Source organism: Macaca thibetana, chromosome 9 (genome assembly GCF_024542745.1).
Source record: "Macaca thibetana thibetana isolate TM-01 chromosome 9, ASM2454274v1, whole genome shotgun sequence".
Taxonomy (NCBI): Eukaryota; Metazoa; Chordata; class Mammalia; order Primates; family Cercopithecidae; genus Macaca; species Macaca thibetana.
Window position 1 is genome coordinate 91,790,262 of NC_065586.1, and position 16,567 is coordinate 91,806,828.

At 40.7% G+C, this 16,567-nt stretch overlaps 2 protein-coding genes across 2 annotated transcripts in view; one reads left to right on the forward strand and one right to left on the reverse strand.

Annotated features, from left to right (window-relative positions):
- Nucleotides 1-16,567, reverse strand: part of TCTN3 (tectonic family member 3) — a 156,657-nt gene that overhangs the window by 135,655 nt on the left and 4,435 nt on the right. The gene's annotated exons all lie outside the window — the stretch shown is intronic.
- Nucleotides 1-16,567, forward strand: part of CC2D2B (coiled-coil and C2 domain containing 2B) — a 344,324-nt gene that overhangs the window by 108,451 nt on the left and 219,306 nt on the right. The window lies entirely within an intron of this gene.

Genomic DNA, 16,567 nt, shown 5'->3' on the forward strand with positions numbered 1-16,567 from the left:
ATTATATCATTTTACTTGTGAGTACTTCAGTATGAAAAAAATGTATAGCAGAGTCTTTCATGATATGCTTAAAGATGAGTTGGAGAAATAGAGATTGGATAAGAATGAACTAAAAGGATTGGTACTAACATGAACCATGGCCAAATCATGTTGATAAATAGTTTGAAATCTTCCTTGAAGAAAGGTGGTAGGGAAATATACCACAAGATTCTGTCCTTGTTGTTGTCTTACATGGCACGATTTATCAATGACATGACCGAAAATTTAGAAAGCATGCTTAGCAGATTTGCTAACAGTACATAGCTTTTAGTGAGACTGCAATGTATTACATAAAAGGGTCAAGTATCATCAGGCTGGAAAAACGAGCTGAAACCGTAGGTTGACATTTAATTGATACACACAAGGTGAGATTCCTGACTTGGAAGTAGTTCATGTGAAGATCTGTAGGTTTTACCAGACCATAGCCCTCAGTATGAGTATCTAAAATGATGAGTCATATTTAAACAGTGTTAATTAATGTTTAGTTTCCAGATGAATGGCTATAATAACTTCACTATATCTGCTGTATTCAGTTCAGAGCAATGTATTTTGAGAGGGACATTACAAACTGAAGGGCATCTAGTGGAGGGTAATTAAGGTGACATAAAATCTGAAAATCATGATATGTGAAGAATGGTAAATGGAGCTTGAGCTATTTAGCCTGAAGAATAGGGGACTTGAGGATGGGGTCGATATACTGGCAACCCTTGAGGACTTGAAAAACAAATTTTTAATGAAGTAAACAAATTCTAACTTGCTTTGTAGCTTTGAGCTGGGATCAGAGAGTGGAAGTTAGAATGAAACAGAACTTGGGTCGAGATAGATTGCTAACAGTTAGACATGTCTGGCAATGGCTTGGACTATGTAGATTTGCACTTCTGTCCCATCAGTGGAGAATTTTACTGCAGAGGGTAAATACCCGTCTTTTAAACAGGATTGCCACTTGGAAGGAGTTGGACTAAGTCAGAGGTTCACAAGGGGAGAACCTTGGCTGTACATTAGAATCACCTGGCAGGAGGTGGGGGTGTTAAAAATGAACAGTGCCTGGTCCCCATGCCAGAGATTCTGATGCAATTGCCCCAGGCAGGACTACAGAAAGTCCCCAGGGAACTCCAGAGTGCATGAACTCTAAGGATCCTTTCAACTTTGAGATTTTTTTTTTGGTCCGAAAAAAAGAAATCGTGTTCATGGGGGCTATTTTAGAAGCCAGCATGGTGGAAAACCTGAAGATGACAGTGAAGTCAGGTACAAAACTGAGCTCAGGGGAGTAAAGAGAATTGCTTAAGAGAGACTAAAAGTGCCAGAGCTTACCAGGAGACAGCGCAGCTTAGAGGAGAGGGTGCCTTGCATAGTTAAAAAAACATCAAAAAAAGTGTGACTGAGTGGGAACGGTATGAGAAGAAAGCGTGGTTGAAGAAGATGGGAGTGTCCATCTGGCAACCCACCCTGGTTTGCCTGGGACTGAGAGGTTTCTTGGGATGCAGCACTTTCAGTGTTAAAACCAGGACAATCCCAGGGAAACTGGGATGGTTGGTCACCCGAGTGCCCCACAGGCCCCTGTCAAAAGACAAAATTACAACAAATTTAGTTTAAACATCTCAATAGGCTTTATTGCGATTTTAGAATTGGGCAACACTTCATTCCATAACATAGAGTAAGTGTTCCAATGAGTTGACCAGATGCGGCAGGCTTTCTAGACAGAGAAAGGGCTGAAGAAAGCAGAAACAAAGGACAAAGAGTAGATTGGTCATTTCAAAGTTACTTTCATTGTGGGGATAGGGAGATAGAAAGATGGAAAGATAACTGATTGGTTAACATCAGGTTACTCTGTTGTAAGAATTAAAACAGAGGGAACTTCATGATTGCCAATTGAAGACTGAAACTGGCCTGTTGAGAAATTAGGCTGTTGCCTCTCTCTCCTGATTTCACAGAAGGCCAGATAACAAACTCAAGGTTTGGAGAAGCAGAATCTTAGATAAGTGACTCTATTTTGGTTTTTAGTCTGGTCTGTTGGGGCCTAGTGCAGGAGTTTAGTCCAAAACAGTGGCCTCCTATAATTTTTGTTTAACACCCAGCAATGAAGGCAACACGGGAAACCATTTGTTATCCTAGTCACTCTTCCTGCAGAGTAAAGATGTGCTCTGCATTCATCTGAATTCATGGCTTTGGTGTGCGTAACTGCAAAGGCTGAAATGTCGCGTTCACTCTGGCTATGTATTCCAATCATAGTACCATGCTTGTGTGCCCAGCATCTTGCCAGGGTACTGGTCTTGGGCTTACTATGCTTTCTTTGGGGTGCCTTGGGATTCCTTACATCATTGCTTCCTCCCAACACCAGCTGAAACCTCCTAAAATGATTTTGAAGCTTGTTTCTTTGAATAGCTTCTTAGCAATTTCCTCACTGCTATTTCAGTTCCCCTCCCACCATTGTGTTAAACAGTCCCAAAAGCAATTTCATTAAACTGGCTGACTTCAAGGATGGTGAACTAGAACTGCTTCTAAAAAGCAGGCTAATAGTGACCGAGGGAATTGCCTAATAAGGAATAGACTGGAGGCCTGCTGCCCCTACATAATCTCTTTCTTATAAAAAGAGAAGTATGGATGAGATATGTTGAGTTGTTTATAAAAAAATAATGCAGGGAAAATCCCCCTAAAATTATGGGGAAAAGGCCCCTGGTTGGGCTTTAAGTATAGAGAATAACTTGAGTAGTCTTCACCCACTGTATCCCTAAAAGGCCTCACACTTGCTCTTCATTCTCTTTCTCCCCCTCTCATCCGCCATTAATTAGGGGGTTACTTATGTGTGTTATGAATTAAAGCAGTGGTTCTCAAAGTGTAGTCCCTCAACCTGCAGCAGAGCATCACCTAGCAACTTGTTAGAAATGCAGATGCCCTGGCCTCACCTCAGACTTACTGAATCAGAAACTCTGAGGATGGGGTCAAGCAATTGTAATAAGCCTTCCCGGTGATTCTGATGCAGGTTGTTGGTTAAGAATTGGATTAGAGAAACCATGTCTTTAGAAGGTTCTTTAAAGGAGAAGTTGTCCAGGGCCTCCCCTCTGACATGGGGCTGAACAGGAAAGCAGCAAGCAGAAGAAATTTCAGAACTAACCACTGAGTCGTGGTGGGTGGTGGTTTGACATTTACGTGACAAGACAGTTAATGTGACAGGAGAGAAAAATGAACAGAGAATTGTGAAATCAAATAGGATCAGAATGATGTCACAGTGGTCAATCCAATTAATTCGTATCATTATAAAATCAGAAAGTCACTAATGACTGTAATTTCTAATATATATCTGCATAAAAGGGCATTGTATGATATGAATTAGATTTTTAAGTATACTGTATTTTGTTTCATTTTGGAGATATAGCTTTTAGTAAAAACATGTCTAGTAGGTTCTGGTCAATCCTTAATCGAAGCTCTATGTTGACAGGAAAATAGAAACTCATTGAATTTTTAAAAGATGATTTGGTTACTACAGTTTTATTATTATTATTTTTTAGAGTTCTGTGGCAAAGAATCACAGAGGCCAAAAATGTGAAAAAAAGTCATATGGTTTAATGATCTTTGTAATCATAACCCTATCAACCATAGCAAAAACAACAATCATAAGTACAGTTGCCATTTATCAAGTGCCTACTCTGTGCAGACACTGCTAAGTGCTCAGCACGAGGGATGAAGTCATAGATAAGCAGCGGACATGGTCCTTACCCTCCTACCCAGTGATTCCCAACCCTGGCTGCACATGGCACCAGGAAGCCATTAAAAAATGTCAATGCCCAGGCCCCCCAACCCTCAAGGGATTCTGATTTAAGTACTTTGAGATGGGACCCCAGAGTTGGCATTTTTACAGAGGTCTCCAGTGAACCTAATGTATACATCTGGAATTGAGGACTGCTCTGGTGAAAGACTTACACATGTAGACAATTCATTATAATAGCCTTAAATGCTATGAACAAAAAGCTCCCAGAGTGCTGTGAAGGGCACCAGTTAGTGTGGGGTTCAGGGTAGGATTTTTTGAGGCATCGTTGAGGAAGTGACTTTCTGCTGGGATCTAGAAGGGTAAATAGAAAATAGCTAAGCAAAGAGGATGGGAAGAAAATGTTCCAGGCAGAGTACATAAATTGTGCTAGGGCTCTGGGCGGGGACAGCGTAGTGAAGTGCGGGCTGAAAGGGGGCAAACAGTGAAGGAAATATGGTGATTAGAGAAGCTGGAGACCCAGGGAGGGGCCAGAACATACACAACATATGGGCTAGATAAAGGATTGTGTTCTTTCTTATAAAAGTAATGGGAAGCTATGAAGTATTCTAAGTAACTAGTGGATGATGTGATCATATAGACCCTTTGAAAAGATTACTGTGGCTGTAGCTGGAAAGCAGATTGGTGATAGGTAAAAGTGGATGCAGGGGGACCAGTTAGGAGTCTTCTGTGGGAGGGCATGATGATGGGACTAAGAAGACACTAGAGTGATGGAGAGGGTTACATGGCATCAGAATCTTTGGGAGGTTCCAAGACTTGGTACAAAGTTTCAGAGACATTTGCTGAATTAGTGAGTTGCTTGGATATAAAGGGTGAGGGTGGGGAAGGAGTACAGGATGATGCCACTGTTCTTGGTGTCAGTAACTGGATGAGTGGTGATGTTCACTGAACTATGAACGTTGAGTTATGGAAAGCTGGAGGAGAAGCAGTTTTGCAGAGGAAAGGAGAGCATGAATTCTGTTTGGGCACAATAGGTTTAAGGTGCCTGTGAGATATCCAAGCTAAAAGGTGAAGGAGGCAGCTGAAAGTTCAATAATACATATGTCTGAACCAAATATGGAGTATTTCCTACCTATGGACAGTGACTAAGACCATGGAGTCCGGTGAGGTCACTCTAATCATTTTTTCATACAGAGCTCACTATATCTTCACATCAACTTACCTAAATAAGTTACATCTTTAAAATTTTATCTAGAACATGAAAATTTAGACAGGTTAAATAACTTGCCTAGGTCATGCAGCTAGTAAGAGGCAAGGTTGAGATCCCATTTCGCAGGAGATGCATTGGTACCTAGTCATACTGCATTTCCTTAATCAGAATGACTGATTCTCAGATACAATGGAGAATTAACCATGTTTGCTAAGGAACGACCAGTGACCAGCTGAGTGTATATTTTCTTCCATTATAAACATGGCATTTGAGTCTACTATTCTTGGAAAGTCAGTGAAAAAATATCCCATGGAGTTTATGATTAAGCTCTGAGATCCAGATTTTGGGTTTACTGCCCAAACATCTGTCCCCTTGCTTCCTAGAAAACACACAAACTGAAGTTGAGGTTGCCTGGAAGGCTTACTAAAAATAGTGAGAATCATGGAATTGAGAAGTTAAAACACATTTGAAGTAGTCAAATATATACCTCCACTTTTTTGATGGAAAACATTGTGCACTAAAAGTCTAAATCCATTTCAGCCATTCAACTGACATATGTAACACTGCTATAGGCCAGACCCTTTGCTGGACTCTGGAGAGGCACACCTTGTTCTTAAGGGGCTCTGTCTCATAGTGGAGGCTGACACAAGTTAAAGGCTATTATAGCATTGTGAGAAGGGTGCTATGAGAGGATTGCCAAGGAGGGTATTTCATCCATCATTAGAGAAGGGGAAAGCCTTTCTCAGAAAGACTTCCTGGAAGTGATAACACATAAACTAACTATTTAAGCCTCAATTTCCTCATAAGGTGAGTTAGTTAGATAAATAAGAGAGGAAAGAATACTATTTCAGGTACAAGAAAGAAAGAAACAGGAACATTTTACCATAAGGCAGGAGGATAGGAAAAAAAGACCCCATTTAGAGACCAACACCTTAAACTATACATGGGTTGTGTGGTTAGATGGTTAGCATGGTCTTAAAATTGTTGCTGAAGAGTTTGGCTTTTGAGAGACATAGAGGCATAATTGAAGAACTTCATACTGGTTAGGGCCACATACTGAGGTCTGCATTTTTAGGATGACTATGTTAGCTTTTAAGTAGATGATGGGTTGGAAGGGGAAGCACCTAGAGGTGGGGAGGCCTCTACAGAAGTTATTGTAGGAGTCCAGGGAAGAAATACAGAGAGAAATGGGCTGGGCATGGTGGCTTAAACTGGTAATCCCAATTACTTGGGAGGCTATGGAAGGAGGGTCACTTGAGGCCAGGAGTTTGAGACCAGCCTGGGCAGCATATTGAGACCCTGTCTCTACAAAAAAATTAGCCAGGTGCGATGGTGCACACCCATAGTCCCTAGCTACTCAGGAGGCTGAGATAAGAGAATCACTTGAGTCCAGGAGTTCAAGGCTGTAGTGAGCTATAATTATGCCACTGCACTCCAGCCTGGGTGACAGAGCAAGACTCTATCTGAAAAAAACCCAAAAACAAAGTAAGGAGATAAACAAATAGATTTGAGAGGTATTTAGTGGGTGGAATCAACAACACTTGGAGATTGGAGGGAGAAGAGGGAATATAGAGGGACTTAAAGGGAAAGTGGTGATCTTTACGGAGCCGATTATGTAAAAAGATTAATTTAGAGTGGGTAAAAAGTTAAATTTTAGACATGGTGAGTTTGGCTGTAAAACATCCAAGCAGATATGTCCAGTAGATGACTAGCATTATAAATCTTGAGCTCAAGAGAAAGGTCTAGGCTGGAAATACAGATCAGGGAATCATGGCCATAAAGACTGGGGACTTGTCGTCCTAGAGGTTAGGAAGTTATCCTCATAGAGACTAGGGCATTGTGTTAGTCTGTTTGCATTCTGTAAAGGAATGCCTGAGACTGGGTAATTTATAAAGAAAAGAGGTTTATTTGGCTCATGGTCCTGCAGGTATAGCCTGTAACATGGTGCTTGCACACAAGCAGCGTAGTGCCAACATCTGCTTCTGGTGAGGGCCTCAGGAAGCTTACAATCATGGCAGAAGGCAATGGGCATATCACATGGTGAGAGAGGGAGCAAGAGAGAAAGGAGGAGGTGCCAGGCTGTTTTAAACAACCAGCTCTTGTGTGAACTAACAGAATAAGAACTCGCTCATTACTATGGAGAGGACACCATGCCATTCATGAGGGATCCACCCCTGTGACGCAAAAACTTGCCACTAGGCCCACCTTCAACATTGAAGGTCACATTTTAACATGATATTTGGAGGAGGAAAACATCCAGACTGTATCAAGCATTATCCCCATAGAAAGTAGGATGTCATTCCTATAGAGGTTGGGGAGTTGACCTCATAGAGATTAAGGACTTGCCATCCCCATAGTGAGTAGGGAGTCATCACCATTCAGTTGGCATATGTATATAAAATGAGATGAACCAACATCCCAAGATGGAACACTGTGGATCATTCATATTTAAAGGGTATGGTGTAAAAGAGAAGCTGGCAAAGTAGGGGAAGTAGGATGGTTACTGGAAGAACCTGGTGTCATGGGAGCCAGGAAAGGAGAGTGCTTATGTACTGAGATGTCAAATGTCAAATTGCACATGAAATGTAGATATTGAGATGTGTCCACTGGATTTGGCACTATGAGGTTGTTGGTGATATTTGTGTGAACAGCTTTAGTGGAATGGGGGCAGGAACCAGATGCAGTGGGTTGAGCAAGTGGGTTGTAGGGAGGGGGAATTTAGAAAGGCACTTATTGCCAGGAGAATTAAAAAGAAAAACCAAGTTAGAGCAAGTCAAGTAATAAGAACTGGTGTGGCATGGATCAGCTCTCTGGGAATGCCGGGGGGAGAGAACTGAAGGGGAGAGAAGTGGAATAAACACTATAAAAAGCTCTGAGAAGAGAGGATGTGGCTTCACCCCACCCAATCCTGAGAGAATGGGTGGAGCGTGGGCCTAATATTGTCTTGGTTATCCAAATATTGTCTTTACTAGCTATCCTTTCCCTAAAGATGGGACAAGCCATTCCCAGAGGTCAGTTCTAGGCAACAAGACCTTCCCAGAAGGTGGGGTAAAATTTTCCTTTTTAACTCATGTGTTCCCAAGAGTCTTTGGGTTTTTAGGAATTTCTATGAAGAATTTCAAATATTTTACAAGTAATTTCCAAGTACCATAATATATTCTTCCCTCAGTTTGGTATCCCAAGCTTTTGTTAAGGTGGAGACACATTTTCCTCCACTCAGAACATTATTGTAACTCTGAAGGAGAAAAGGTATGTGGAGTTACTGTTGTCTGCATTGACCTTCCTTCTGTGGCTGCACCACTCCTACTTCTGTGAATCTGAGCAAATAAGAAAACAGACCACCTGTGTATGAGCAAGAAGCACACATATTTTGCTGAATATGTGGTTTCAGTGGTCTTCACATTGCTTCTGTGTTCTATAGGTAGCCCAGGTTTTATACAGACAGACAATCTATTTCGCCTGATGGAATGAAAAGAATGAGAATCACGTGAAACCAAACATATAAGAGATGGGTGTCTAAGGCATAATACCCATTTAGGGATTACCAATGATCAGCTCATTGTTTTAACTTTTAAGTTCAGGGGTACATGTGCAGGTCTGTTATATATGTAAACTTGTGTCATGGGAGTTTATTGTACAGATTATTTCATCAGCTGGGTATTAAGCCTAGTTTCCATTAGTTATTTTTCCTTATCCTCTCTCTCCTCCCACCTTCCACCCTCCTGGGTGTGTTATGCCACTTTATATTTCCATGTATTCTCATCATTTGGCTCTCACTTATAAGTGAGAATATGTGGCATTTGGTTTTCTGTTCCTGCATTAATTTGTGAAGGATCATGGCCTCCAGCTCCATCCCTGTTCCTGCAAAGGACATGATCTCATTCTTTTTTATGGCTGTGTAGTATTCCATGGTGTATATGTACCATGTTTTCTTTATTTGATCTACGATTGATGGGCATTTAGGTTGATTCCATGTCTCTGCTATTGTGAATAGTGCTGCAGTGAACACATGTGTGCATGTGTCTTTATAATAGAATGACTTATATTCCTTTGGGTATATATCCAGTAACGGGATTTCTGGGTCAAATGTTATTTCTCTTTCTAGGTCTTTAAGGAATCACTGCACTGTCTTCCAAAATGGTTAAACTAATTTACACTACACTAACGTTGTATAAGCATTCTTTTTTCTCCACAACCTTGCCAGCATCTGTTATTTTTTTACTTTTTGATGATAGCCATTCTGACTGGTGTGAGATGGTGTCTTATTGTGGTTTTGATTTGCATTTCTCTAATGATCAGTAATGTTGAGCTTTTTTAATATGATTGTTGGCCACATGCATGTTTTATTCTGAAGAGTGTCTGTTCATGTCCTTTGCCCACTTTTTAATGGGGTTGTTTGTTTTTTTTCTTGTAAATTTGTTTAAATTTATTATGGATGCCAGATATTAGATCTTTGTTGGATGCATAAGTTGCAAAAATTTTCTCCCATTCTGTAGGTTGTCTGCTTAGTCTGTTGATAGTTTATTTTGCTGTGTATCGGGGGAACTCGCTCCCAATATTTCAACATAGGTTCTTTCTATTTTCCCTAAGTGTCAGCTGGTCTGAGAAATAAAGAGAAAGAATACAAAGAGAGAAATTTTACAGCTGGGCCTCTGGGGGTGTCATCACATATTGGTAGGACCTTGATGGTGACCCCGAGCTGCAAAACCAGCAAGTTTTCCATAGGGATTTTGAAAGGGGAGGGGGTGTATGAACAGGGAGTAAGTCACAAAGATCACATGCGTCAGAGGGCAATAAAGGTCACAAGGCAAGGCAAAATTAGAATTACTGATGAGGGCCTATGTCCCGTTGTGCACCCATTGTCTTGATAAACATCTTAACGGGAAACAGGGTTCAAGAGCAGACAACTGGTTTGACTAGAATTTATCAGGCTGGAATTTCCCAATCCTAGTAAGCCTGAGGGTACTGCAGAAGACCAGGGCTTATTTCAGTCCTTATCTCAACTGCATAAGACAGACACTCCCAGAGTGGCTGTCTACAGACCTACCCCCAGGAATGCATTCCTTCCCCAGGGTTACTCGTTGCTGGGAAAAGAATTCAGCGATGTTTCTCCTACTCACACATCCATCTATAGGCTTTCTGCAAGAAGAAAAATATGGCTCTATTCTGCCCGACCCTGCAGGCAGTCAGACTTTATGGTTATCTTTCCTCATTCCCTGAAAATCGCTGTTTTCTGTTCTTTTTCAGGGTACACTGATTTCATATTGTTTAAACACACATGTTTTATAAACAATTTGTACAGTTAATGCAATCATCACAGGGTTCTGAGATGACATACATCCTCAGCTTATGAAGATGACGGGATTAAGAGATTAAAGTAAAGACAGGCATAAGAAATTATAAGAGTATTGATTGGGGACGTGATAAATGTCCATGAAATCTTCACAATTTATGTTCAGAGCTTGCAGTATAGACAGTTGTAAGAAATTATAAAAGTATTAATTTTGGGAACTGATAAAAGTCCATGAAACCTTCACAATTTATGTTCTTCTGCCTCGGCTCCAGCCGGTCCCTCCGTTCAGGGTCCCTGACTTCCCACAACAGTTGTGCAAAAGCTTTTTAGTTCCATTAGATCCCATTTATCAATTTTTGCTTTTGTTGCTATTGTTTTTGGTGTCTTCCTCATGAAATCTTTGCCCATTCCTATGTCTGGAATGGTATTGTCTAGGTTATCTTCCAGGGTTTTTATAGTTTTGGGTTTTACATTTAGGTCTTTAATCCATCCTGAGTTAACTTTTATATATGATATAAGGAAGGAGTCCAGCTTCAGTCTTATGCATATGTCTAGCCAGTTATCCCAGCACCATTTATTGAATAGGGAATCCTTTCCCCATTGTTTGTTTTTGTCAGGTGTATCCAATATCAGGTGGCTGTAGATGTGTGGCCTTATTTCTGGGTCCTCTATTCTTTTTTTAAATTTATTTTTTATTTTTATTTATTTATTTTTGAGACAGAGATTTGCTTTTGTTGCCCAGGCTGGAGTGCAATGGCGTGATCTCCACTCGCTGCAACCTCTGCCTCTGGGTTCTCTATTCTGTTCCATTGGTCTCTGTGTCTGATTTTGTACCAGTACCATGCTGTTTTGGTTACTGTAGCCCTGTAGTATAGTTTGAAGTCAAATAGCGTGATGCCTCTAGCTTTGTTCTTTTTGCTTAGTATTGCCTTGGTTATTTGGGCTTTTTCTTGGTTCCATATGAATTTTAAAATAGTTTGTTCTAGTTCTGTGAAGAATCTCAATGTAGTTTAATAAGAATAGCATTGAATCTATAAATTGCTTTGGGCAGTATGGCTGTTTTTATGATATGGATTCTTCCTATCAATGAGCATGGAATATTTTTCCATTTGTTTGTGTCATCTCTGACTTTTTAGATTTATTCAGATCCAAACATGAGTGACCATGGCCTGTCAGCCCTCGGGAGGTCCTGAGAACATGTGCCCAAGGTGATCGGGGTACAGCTTGGTTTTATATATTTTAGAGAGGCATGAGGCATCAATCAAATACATTTAAGAAATACATTGGTTTGGTTCAGAAAGGTAGGAGAACTAAAAGCGAGGGCTACCAGGCTATAGGTAAATTTAAACATTTTCTGGTTGACAATTGGTTGAGTTTGTTAAAAGACCTGAGATCTATAAAAAGGAATGTTCAGGTTAAAGATTAAAGATTGTGGAGACCAAGTTTTATTGTGCAAAGGAAGCTCTCAGATAGCAGACCTCAGAGAGAGAGAGAGAACAGGTTGTAAAAATGTTTCTTTTTTTTTAGGGTAATTAGCATAGCCATGAATTTATTTATTTTTTGTTTTGAATGATTTATTTCCCACCTTCTTTTTTTAAAATTATACTTTAAGTTCTAGGGTACATGTGCACAACGTGTAGGTTTGATACATAGGTATCATGTGCCATGTTGGTTTGCTGCACCCATCAACTCATCATTTACATTAGGTATTTCTCCTAATGCTATCCCTCCCCAAGTCCCCGACCCACTGACAGGCCCTGGTGTGTGATGTTCCCCGCCCTGTGTCCACATGATCTCATTGTTCAATTCCTACCTATGAGTGAGAACATGTGATGTTTGGTTTTCTGTCCTTGTGATAGTTGACTGAGAATGATGGTTTCCAGCTTCATCCATGTCCCTGCAAAGGACATGAACTCATCCTTTTTTATGGCTGCATAGTATTCCATGGTGTATATGTGCCACGTTTTCTTAATCCATCATTGATGGGCATTTGAGTTGGTTCCAAGTCTTTGCTATTGTGAATAGTGCCGCAGTGAACATACATATGCATGTTTCTTTATAGTAGCATGATTTATAATCCTTTGGGTAGATACCCAGTAGTGGGATTGCTGGGTCAAATGGAATTTCTAGTTCTATATCCTTGAGGAATTGCCACACTGTCTTCCACAATGGTTGAACTAGTTTACACTCCCACCAACAGTGTAAAAGCCTTCCTGTTTCTTCACAGCCTCGTCAGCATCTGTTCTTTCCTGACTTTTTAATAATTGCCATTCTAACTGGTGTGAGATGGTATCTCATTGTGGTTTTGATTTGCATTCTCTGATGGCCAGTGATGATGAACATTTTTTCATGTGTCTGTTGGCTGCATAGATATCTTCTTTTGAGAAGTGTCTGTTCATACCCTTTGCCCACTTTTTGATGGGGTTGTTTTTTGTCTTGTAAATTTGTTTACGTTCTTTGTAGATTCTGCGTATTAGCTGTTTGTCAGATGGGTGGATCACAAAAATTTTCTCCCACTCTGTAGGTTGCCTGTTTACTCTAATGGTAGCTTCTTTTGCCATGCAAAAGCTCTTTAGTTTAATTAGATCCCTTTTGTCCATTTTGGCTTTTGTTGCCATTGCTTTTGGTGTTTTAGTCTTGAAGTCCTTGCCCGTACCTATGTCCTGAATGGCATTGCCTAGGTTTTCTTCCAGGGTTTTTATGGTTTTAGGTCTAACATTTAATTCTTTAATCCATCTCGAATTAATTTTTGTATAAGGTGTAAGGAAGGGATCCAGTTTCAGCTTTCTACATATGGCTAGTTTTCCCAGCACCATTTATTAAATAGGGAATCCTATCCCCAGTTCTTGTTTTTATCAGGTTTGTCAAAGATCAGATGGTTGTAGATGTGTAGTGTTATTTCTGAGGCCTCTGTTCTGTTCCATTGGTCTGTCTCTCTGTTTTGGTACCAGTACCATGCTGTTTTGGTTACTGTACCCTTGTAGTATAGTTTGAAGTCAGGTAATGTGATGCCTCCAGCTTTGTTCTTTTTGCTTAGGATTGTCTTGACAATGTGGGCTCTTTTTTGGTTCCATAGGAACTTTAAAGTAGTTTTTTTCGAATTCTGTGAAGAAAGTCATTGGTAGCTTGATGGGGATGGCATTGAATCTATAAATTACCTTGGGCAGTATGGCCATTTTCATGATAATGATTCTTCTTATCCATGAGCATGGAATGTTCTTCCATTTATTTGTGTCTTCTTTTATTTTGTTGAGCAGTGGATTGTAGTTCTCCTTGAAGGGGGTCCTTTACATCCCTTGTAAGTTGGATTCCTAGGTATTTTATTCTCTTTGTATCAATTGTGAATGGGACTTCACTCATGATTTGGCTCTCTGTTTGTCTGTTATTGGTGTATAAGAATGCTTGTGATTTTTGCACGTTAATTTTGTTTCCTGAGACTTGGCTGAAGTTGCTCATCAGCTTAAGGAGATTTTGGGCTGAGACGATGGGGTTATCTAAATATACAATCATGTCATGTGCAAACAGGGACAATTTGACTTTGTCTTTTCCTAATTGAATACCTTTTACTTCTTTCTCTTGCCTGATTGCCCTGGCCAGAACTTCCAACATTGTGTTGAATAGGAGTGGTGAGAGAGAGGGCATCCCTGTCTTGTGCCAGTTTTCAAAGGGAATGCTTCCAGGTTTTGCCCATTCAGTATGATATTGGCTGTGAGTTTGTCATAAATAGCTCTTATTATTTTGAGATACATTCCCTCAATACCTAGTTTATTGAGAGTTTTTAGCATGAAGCATTGTTGAATTTTGTAGAAGGCCTTTCTGCATCTATTAAGATAATCATGTGATTTTTGTCATTGGTATATTCTGTTGATCTGGGGTGGAGAGTTCTGTAGGTGTCTATTAGGTCTGCTTGGTGCAGAGCTGAGTTCAAGTCCTGGATATCCTTGTTAACCTTCTGTCTCACTGATCTGTCTAATATTAACAGTGGGGTGTTAAAGTCTCCCATCATTATTGTGTGGGAGTCTAAGTCTCTTTGTAGGTCTCTAAGGACTTGCTTTATGAATCTGGGTGCTCCTATATTGGGTGCATATATAATATATATTTAGGATAATTAGCTCTTCTTGCTGAATTGATCCCTTTACCATTATGTAATAGCCTTTTTTGTTTCTTTTGATCTTTGTTGGTTTAAAGTCTGTTTTATCAGAGACTAGAATTGCAACCCCTCTTTTTTTTTTTTTTTTTTTTTGCTTTCCATTTGCTTGGTAGATCTACTTCCATCCATTTATGTTGAGCCTATGTGCATTCTTTGCACATGAGATGGGTCTCCTGAATATAGCACACTTATGGGTCTTGACTCTTTATCCAATTTGCAGTCTATGTCTTTTAACTGGGGCATTTAGCCCATTTACATTTAAGGTTAATATTGTTATGTGTGAATTTGATCCTGTCATTATGATGTTAGCTGGTTATTTTGCCCATTAGTTGATGCAGTTTCTTCCTCACATTGATGGTCTTTACAATTTGGCATGTTTTTGCAGTGGCTGGTACAGGTTGTTCCTTTCCATGTTTAGTGCTTCCTTCAGGAGCTCTTGTAACGCAGGCCTGTTGGTGACCAACTCTCTCAATGTTTGCTTGTCTGTAAGGGGTTTTATTTCTCCTTCACTTATGAAGCTTACTTTGACTGGATATGAAATTCTCAGTTGAAAATTCTTTTCTTTAAGAATGTTGAATACTGGCCCCTACTCTCTTCTGGGTTGTAGAGTTTCTGCCAAGAAATCCGCTGTGAGTCTGATGGGCTTCCCTTTGTGGGTAACCCGACATTTCTCTCTGGCTGCCCTTAACATTTTTTCCTTAATTTCAATCTTGGTGAATCTGATGATTATGTGTCTTGGGGTTGCTCTTCTTGAGGAGTATCTTTGTGACGTTCTCTGTATTTCCTGAATTTGAATGTTGGCCTGCCTTGCTAGGTTGGGGAAGTTCTCCTGGATAATATCCTGTAGAGTGTTTTCCAACTTGGTTCCATTCTTCCTGTCACTTTCAGGTACACCAATCAAATGTAGATTTGGTCTTTTCATATAGTCCCATATTTCTTGGAGGCTTTGTTCATTTCTTTTTACTCTTTTTTCTAACTTCTTTTCTTGCTTTATTTCATTAATTTGATCTTCAATCACTGATACCCTTTCTTCCACTTGATCGAATCAGCTAATGAAGCTTATGCATAGGTCACATAGTTCTCGTGCCATGGTTTTCAGCTCCATCAGGTCATTTAAGGTCTTTTCTACACTGTTTATTCTAGTTAGCCATTTATCTAACCTTTTTTTCAAGATTTTTAGCTTCCTTGTGATGGGTTCAAACATGTTCCTTTAGTTCGGAGAAGTTTGTTATTACCTTCCTTCTGAAGCCTACTTCTGTCAACTCGTCAAAGTCATTCTCCGTCCGGCTTTGTTCCATTGCTGGCAAGGAGCTGCGATCCTTTGGAGAAGAGGCGCTCTGGTTTTTAGAATTTTCAGCTTTTCTGCTCTGGTTTCTCCCCATCTCTGTGGTTTTATCTACCTTTGGTCTTTGATGTTGGTGACCTACTGATGGGGTTTTGGTGTAGATGTCCTTTTTGTTGATGTTGATGCTATTCCTTTCTGTTTGTTAGTTTTCCTTTTAACAGTCAGGCCCCTCAGCTGCAGGTCTGTTGGAGTTTGTGGGAGGTCCACTCCAGACCCTGTTTGCCTGGGTATCACCAGCGGAGCCTGCAGAACAGCAAATATTGCAGAACAGCAAATATTGCTGCCTGATCCTTCCTCTGGAAGCTTTATCCCAAAGGGGGACCCGCCTATATGAGGTGTCAGTCGGCCCCTACTAGGAGGTGTCTCCCAGTCAGGCTACACAGGGGTCAGGGACCCACCTGAGGGGGCAATCTCTGTTTTCAGAGCTCAAACACCATGCTGGGAGAACCACTGCTGTCTTCAGAGCTGTCAGGCAGGGACGTTTAAGTCTGCAGAAGTTGTCTGCTGCCTTTAGTTCAGCTAAGCCCTGCCCACAGAGGTGGAGTCTAGAGGCAGTAGGCCTTGCAGAGCTGCGGTGGGCTCCACCCAGTTCCAACTTCCAGGCCACTTCGTTTACCTACTCAAGCCTCAGCAATAGTGGATGCCCCTCTCCCAGCCAGGCTGCCACTTCGCAGTTTGATCTCAGACTGCTGCACTAGCAATGAACAGGGTCCATGGGTATGGGACCTTCCAAGCCAGGCACAGGAGAGAATCTGCTTGTCTGCTGGTTGCTAAGACCTTGGGAAAAGCACAGTATTTGGGTGGGAGTATCCCATTTTCCAGGTACA